This window comes from Arachis duranensis, chromosome 8, assembly GCF_000817695.3.
Source record: "Arachis duranensis cultivar V14167 chromosome 8, aradu.V14167.gnm2.J7QH, whole genome shotgun sequence".
Lineage (NCBI taxonomy): Eukaryota > Viridiplantae > Streptophyta > Magnoliopsida > Fabales > Fabaceae > Arachis > Arachis duranensis.
In genome coordinates this window covers 21081853-21088116 of record NC_029779.3, presented here as the reverse complement: position 1 = coordinate 21088116, position 6264 = coordinate 21081853, and the positions used below count along the sequence as shown (strand labels likewise).

The 6264-nt window shown below is 36.7% G+C and overlaps 1 non-coding gene across 1 annotated transcript; it reads right to left on the bottom strand.

Moving 5' to 3' along the window:
- Positions 1-4698: 4698 nt before the first annotated feature.
- On the bottom strand, positions 4699-4806 carry LOC127741353 (small nucleolar RNA R71). Its single transcript, XR_008002305.1, has one exon. It is a non-coding gene; the product is annotated as a small nucleolar RNA R71 (small nucleolar RNA).
- Between the last annotated feature and the right edge of the window lie 1458 nt (positions 4807-6264).

Below are 6264 nucleotides of genomic sequence, written 5' to 3'. Positions count from 1 at the left end.
GAATACCACAGACAAGGTTTAGACTTTCCGGATTCTCATGAATGCCGCCATCAATCTAGCTTATACCACGAAGATTCTGATTGAGGAATCTAAGAGATATTCATTCAATCTGATGTAGAACGGAGGTGGTTGTCAGGCACACGTTCATGGATTGAGGAAGGTGATGAGTGTCACGGATCATCACCTTCTTCACAATTAAGCGCGAATAAACATCTTAGATGAGAATAAGCGTGTTTGAATGGAAAATAAAGGAATTGTATTAAATCATCGAGACGCTGCAGAGCTCCTCACCCCCAACAATGGAGTTAGCGCGCCATTTGGAGTTCTGTAGGTCCAGAAAATCCATTTCGAGTGCAGGGAGGTCAGGATCCAACAGCATCAGCAGTCCTTTTTCAGCCTAAGTCAGATTTTTGCTCAACTCCCTCAATTTCAGCCAGAAAATACCTGAAATCACAGAAAAATACACACACTCATAGTAAAGTCCAGAAATATGATTTTTTGCCTAAAAACTAATATTATTCTACTAAAAACTAACTGAAACATACTAAAATCTACATGAAATTACCCCCAAAAAGCGTATAAAATATCCGCTCATCAGAGAGAAGCTACCATCATGTCCCATTCTGTCACCGTCACTGGAGGAGCGTTACGTGTCACCGTTGCCGATGAGGGAAATGAGGAGTTGTGTCCCATCGCGCATGTCACCGTTGTGCTTCTTGGTTGCCGTAGAGCAGAGCCGTGCGAGAAAGGGAGTTGTCATTGCGAAAAAAATGCAGTGGAGTGGAGGACACCTGATGAGCGGATAATTTATACGCTTTTTGGCATTGTTTTTAGGTAGTTTTTTGTAGGATCTAGCTACTTTTAGGGATGTTTTCATTAGTTTTTATGCAAAATTCACATTTTTGGACTTTACTATGAGTTTGTGTGTTTTTCTGTAATTTCAGGTATTTTCTGGCAGAAATTCAGGGACCTGAGCAAAAATCTGAGAGGAGGCTGACAAAGGACTGCTGATGCTGTTAGATTCTGACCTCCCTGCACTCGAAATGGATTTTCTGGACCTACAGAACTCCAGATTGCGCGTTCTTAACAGCGTTGGAAAGTAGACATTCAGAGCTTTCCAGCAATATATAATGGTCCATACTTTATTTGAGCCTAGATGACGCAAATTGGCGTTCAACGCCAGTTCTATGCTGCATTCTGGAGTAAAACGCCAGAAACACGTCACAAACCAGAGTTAAACGCCAAAAACACGTTACAACTTGGCGTTTAACTCCAAGAGAAGCCTCTGCACGTGTAAAGCTCAAGCTCAGCCTAAGCACACACTAAGTGGGCCCCGGAAGTGGATTTCTGCATCAATCACTTATCTCTGTAACCCTAGTAGCTAGTTTTAGTATAAATAGAACTTTTTACTATTGTACTAGTGTCTTTTGACCATTCAGTCTTTTGACCACATCTTTGGTCTCAGTTTTAATCTATTATTCATCTTAGGAGACTATTGATCACGTTTATGGGGGCTGGCCATTCGGCCATGCCTGAACCTTGATCACTTATGTATTTTCAACGGTGGAGTTTCTACACACCATAGATTAAGGTGTGGAGCTCTGCTGTACCTCGAGTTTTAATGTAAAGTACTACTATTTTCTATTCAATTCATGCTTATTCTTATTCTAAGATATTCGCTGACCCTCAACCTTATGGATGTGATGATCCGTGACACTCATCATCATCCGTCCTAATGAATGTGTGCTTGACAACCACTCCCGCTCTACCTTAGACCGAGCGCATATCTCTTGGATTCCTTGATCAGAATCTTCGTGGTATAAGCTAGAATCCTTTGGCGGCCACTCTTGAGAATCCGAAAAGTCTAAACCTTGTCTGTGGTATTCCGAGTAGGATTCAAGGATTGAATGACTGTGACGAGCTTCAAACTCGCGATTGTTGGGCGTGGTGACAGACGCAAAAGAATCAATGGATTATATTCCAATATGATCGAGAACTGACAGATGATTATCCGTGCTGTGACAGAGCATTTGGACCATTTTCACTGAGAGGATGGGAAGTAGCCGTTGAGAACGGTGACGCCCTACATACAGCTTGCCATTGAAAGGAGTAAGAATGACTGGATGAAGTAGTAGGAAAGCAGAGATTCAGAAAGAACACAACATCTTCATACACTTATCTGAAATTCCCACCAATGAATTACATAAGTATCTCTATCTTATTTTACGTTTTATTTATCTATTACTTTCGAAAACCTTTATAACCATTATAATCTGCCTGAATGAGTTTTACAAGATGACCATAGCTTGCTTTATACCAGCATTCTCCTGGGATCAACCCTTACTCACGTAAGGTTTATTACTTGGACGACCTAGTGCACTTGCTGGTTAGTTGTGCGAAGTTGTGAAGAATGTGAGGGAACCATAGTAGTGTGCACCAAGTATTTGGAGCCATTACTAAAAAATTGTTCAAGTTGTGAAAAGAGTAAATCACAATTTTGCCTATCAAGTTTTTGGCGCCGTTGCCAGGGATTGTTCGAGTTTGGACAACTGACGGTTCATCTTGTTGCTCAGATTAGGTAATTTTCTTTTATTGTGTTTTCAAAAAGTTTTCAAAATTTTTTCAAAAAATTTTTTCTTTGTTTTCATTTTTCTAAAAATAATTTTTGAAAAAATACAAAAAAAAATTATAAAATCATAAAAACCAAAAATATTTTTTTGTGTTTCTTGTTTGAGTCTAGAGTCAATTTTTAAGTTTGGTGTCAATTGCATATCTTTATTTTTCTCAAAAAAAAAATTTGAAAAATCCATGCATGTGTTCTTCATGATCTTCAAGTTGTTCTTGGTAAGTCTTCTTGTTTGATCTTCATATTTTCTTGTTTTGTGTTTTTTTCTTATTTTTCATATGCATTCTTGAATTCTTAGAGTCTAAATATTTAAAATTTCTAAGTTTAGTGTCTTGCATGTTTTTCTTTTCTTGAAAATTTTTCAAAAATAAGTCTTGATGTTCATCTTGATCTTCAAAGTGTTCTTGGTTTTCATCTTGACATTCATAGTGTTCTTGCATGCATCATTGGTTTTGATCCAAAATCTTCATATTTTGGGTCATAATTGTGTTTTTATCTCTCATCATTAAAATTTTAAAAATAAAAAAAATATCTTTTCCTTTTTTTCTCATAAATTTCGAAAATTTGAGTTGACTTAGTCAAAAAAATTTTAAAATTTAGCTATTTCTTATAAGTCAAGTCAAATTTTCAATTTTAAAAATTTTATCTTTGCAAAACTTTTTCAAAAATCAAATCTTTTTCATTTTTTTGTTATTTTTGAAAATTCCTTAAAATGATTTTCAAAATCTTTTTCTTAACTTTATTTCATGATTTTCAAAAACTTTACTAATAATTAATGTGATTGATTCAAAAATTTGAAGTTTGTTACTTTCTTGTTAAAAAAATGATTTTCAAAATCTTTTTCTTAACTTTATTTCATGATTTTCAAAAACTTTACTAACAATTAATGTGATTGATTCAAAAATTTGAAGTTTGTTACTTTCTTGTTAAGAAAGGTTCAATCTTTAAATTCTAGAATCATATCTTTTAGTTTCTTGTTAGTCAAGTAATCAATTTTAATTTTAAAAATCAAGTCTTTTTCAAAACAAATTCCAATCATATCTTTTCAATCATAACCTTTTTTCAAAATCAATTTCAAAATCTTTTCTAACTTCTTATCTTTTCAAAATTGATTTTCAAATCTTTTTCAACTAACTAATTGACTTTTTGTTTGTTTCTTATCTTTTTCAAAACCACCTAACAACTTTTCCCTCTCTAATTTTCGAAAATCACCTCCATCTTTTTCAAAAATCTTTTTTAATTAACTAATTGTTTCAAATTTTAATTTTAATTTTATTTCTTCTCTTAATTTTCGAAAATCACTAACCTGTTCAAAAATAATTTTCAAAAACTCCTCTCTCTCATCTTCTTCTATTTATTTATTTATCTACTAACACCTCTCTTCTACTCAAGAATTCGAACCCACTCTTCCCCCTTGTGTTTGGATTCTTACCTTTTTCTCTTTTATTCTCTTATTCTTCTACTCACATAAAGGAATCTCTATACTGTGACATAGAGGATTCCTCTTTTCTCTATGTTCTCTTCTTTTTCATATGAGCAGGAGCAGGGACAAGAACATTCTTGTTAAAGCAGATTTGGAACCTGAAAAGACTCTGAAGAAGAAGCTAAGAGAAGCTAAAGCACAACAATCTAGAGAAAACCTTGCAGAGAATCTCAAAAAAGAGAGAGACATGGCCGAACTCAATAATAATGGTGGAGGTGCAAGGAGGATGCTTGGTGATTATAGTACACCTACTTCCAAATTTTATGGAAGAAGCATCTCAATCCCTGCCATTGGAGAAAACAATTTTAAGCTGAAACTTCAACTAGTTGCTCTAATGCAACAGAACTGCAAGTTTCATGGACTTTCATCAGAAGATCCATATCAGTTTTTAACTGAGTTCTTGCAGATTTGTGAGACTGTAAAGACTAATGGAGTAGATCCTGAAGTTTACAGGCTCATGCTTTTCCCTTTTGCTGTAAGAGACAAAGCTAGAACATGGTTAGACTCACAACCTAAAGATAGCCTGGACTCTTGGGATAAGCTGGTCACGGCCTTCTTGGCTAAGTTCTTTCCTCTTCAAAATCTGAGCAAGCTTAGAGTGGATGTTCAGACCTTCAAACAAAAAGATGGTGAATCCCTCTATGAAGCTTGGGAAAGATACAAGCAGATGACCAAAAGGTGTCCTTCTGACATGCTTTCAGAGTGGACCATTTTGGATATATTCTATTATGGTCTATCTGAGTTCTCTAAGATGTCACTGGACCATTCTGCAGGTGGATCCATTCACCTGAAGAAAACACCTGCAGAAGCTCAAGAACTTATTGACATGGTTGCAAATAACCAATTCATGTACACTTCTGAGAGGAATTCTGTGAGTAATGGGATGCCTCAGAGGTAGGGAGTTCTTGAAATTGATGCTCTGAATGCCATATTGGCTCAGAACAAAATGTTGACTCAGCAAGTCAACATGATTTCTCAATGTCTGAATGGATGGCAAAATGCATCCAACAGTACTAAAGAGGCATCTTCTGAAGAAGAAGCTTATGATCCTGAGAACCCTGCAATGGCAGAGGTGAATTACATGCGTGAACCCTACGGGAACACCTATAATTCTTCATGGAGAAATCATCCAAACTTCTCATGGAAGGATTAATAAAAGCCCCAACAAGGCTTTAATAATGGTGGAAGAAACAGGCTTAGAAATAGCAAGCCTTTTCCATCATCTTCTCAGCAACAGACAAAGAATTTTGAGCAGAGCTCCTCTAGCTTAGCAAATATAGTCTCTGATCTGTCTAAGGCCACTTTAAGTTTCATGAGTGAAACAAGGTCCTCCATCAGAAATTTGGAGGCACAAGTGGGCCAGCTGAGTAAGAAGGTCACTGAAACTCCTCCTAGTACTCTCCCAAGCAATACTGAAGAGAATCCAAAAAAGAGTGCAAGGCCATTAATATAATCAAAATGGCCGAACCTAGAGAGGAAAAGGAAGACGTGAATCCCAATGAGGAAGACCTCATGGGACGTCTCCCAGACAAGAAGGAGTTCTCTACTGAGGACCTAAAGGAATCTGAGGCTCACATAGAGACCATAGAGATTCCATTAAACCTCCTTCTGCCATTCATGAGCTCTGAAAGTTATTCTTCCTCGGAAGAGGATGAAGATGTAACTGGAGAGCAAGTTGCTCAATATCTAGGAGCTATCATGAAGCTGAATGCCAAGTTATTTGGTAATGAGACTTGGGAAGATGCACCTCCCTTGCTCATTAGTGAACTAGATACATGGGTTCAGTAAACTTTACCTCAAAAGAAACAAGATCCTGGTAAATTCTTAATACCATGTACCATGGGCACCATGACCTTTGATAAGGCTCTGTGTGGCCTGGGGTCAAGTATAAATCTTATGCCACTCTCTGTAATGGAGAAACTGGGAATCTTTGAGGTACAAGCTACCACTTTCTCATTAGAGATGGCAGACAAGTCAATAAGACAAGCTTATGGATTGGCAGAGGACGTGTTAGTAAAGGTTAAAGGCCTTTACATCCCTGCTGATTTCATAATCACTTGGAGGGAGAAGGATGAATGTATCATCCTTCGAAGACCCTTCCTAGCCACAACAAGAGCTGTGATTGATGTTAACAGAGGAGAATTAGTCCTTCAAT